This window comes from Sander lucioperca, chromosome 19 (assembly GCF_008315115.2).
Source record: "Sander lucioperca isolate FBNREF2018 chromosome 19, SLUC_FBN_1.2, whole genome shotgun sequence".
Taxonomy (NCBI): Eukaryota; Metazoa; Chordata; class Actinopteri; order Perciformes; family Percidae; genus Sander; species Sander lucioperca.
Genome location: NC_050191.1, coordinates 19,489,058 through 19,490,170, shown reverse-complemented (window position 1 = coordinate 19,490,170; position 1,113 = coordinate 19,489,058).

Sequence of the window (1,113 nt, the reverse complement as noted above, 5' to 3'; positions counted from 1 at the left end):
GCTGCAGTCTCTGACTTTGACCCACACAGGCTGCCAGTAAGCAGGCAGCTGACAGCCTGGCCAGTTGCCATGCGAACCCAACGCCTCGGCAACGTGCAGCCTGCCTCGTACACAGCAGCGCCGTGGAAACTGTTACCAGGCGCGTCTGTTTTACTGAGTCAACAGCAACCACTGGTGGACATATTCAGACATTCATTCATAAAAATCACAACCACAGAAGTATTTCACATGAGGTTTAGTGGTGACACACATCAAAACCTGGAGGTATAAACTGCTAGATCACAAAAATATTTTGCACTGACGTCAAGTGGGTTTCAATCAGTGATGAGACAGATACATCAGTAGTATCCCTTCAAAGTTGCAGACATGACACATATTTGTCATCATGCACACATATTTCCACAATCCCCTGGCTATAAATGTCTAACTAGTGCACAAGCATATATCCACACATTCTCACTCCAGCTGTAACAACAGCATCTCCATACAGCCAGCAGGACACCCTGTGCTGTAACAGCCCAGAACAGAACAGGATAACCTCCATCGGACGTTCAGAGTCCGGACCCAAATCAACTTAATGCCCCAGTACTTTTGGATAGAAATCACACAGTAGTCATGTTAGCATCTTATTGCCAATCAAATTTTAAGCGAACTTTTAAAATGTTGCAAAGAAGAAAATGCAAATTAGAAGCGTTTCCATTTCCATATTAGAGCGAATAAACTAGACTACGCAAAGTGTAGTTTCGTCACAAGTTGACGTTACACATGGTTGTAGATTGCAAACCGGCTTGCTAAATTAAAGAGTTTAGAAGCTCTTAGAAGTTCTTTGGCTAAATGGAGAGAGGTAGCATTGTGCGTAACACGAGTAGCAGCGACTGTAAAAACTTTTTGCGAATTTGAGGACGTTTTTTCAAATTTTGTCGTTTCCATCAACATTTTCTAATGCGATACTTCAAAATGCGCATAAAAAATAGGTTGATGGAAACATGACTAGTGAGTCTGCAGCAGGAACACTGTCATTTGCTTAATGGGTCACATAATTACACAGAAGAGAAAGTGTGTAATGTAAGCAATTGTGGCCAGAGGAGGAGGTGTCTGGTCTTCGACTAATGC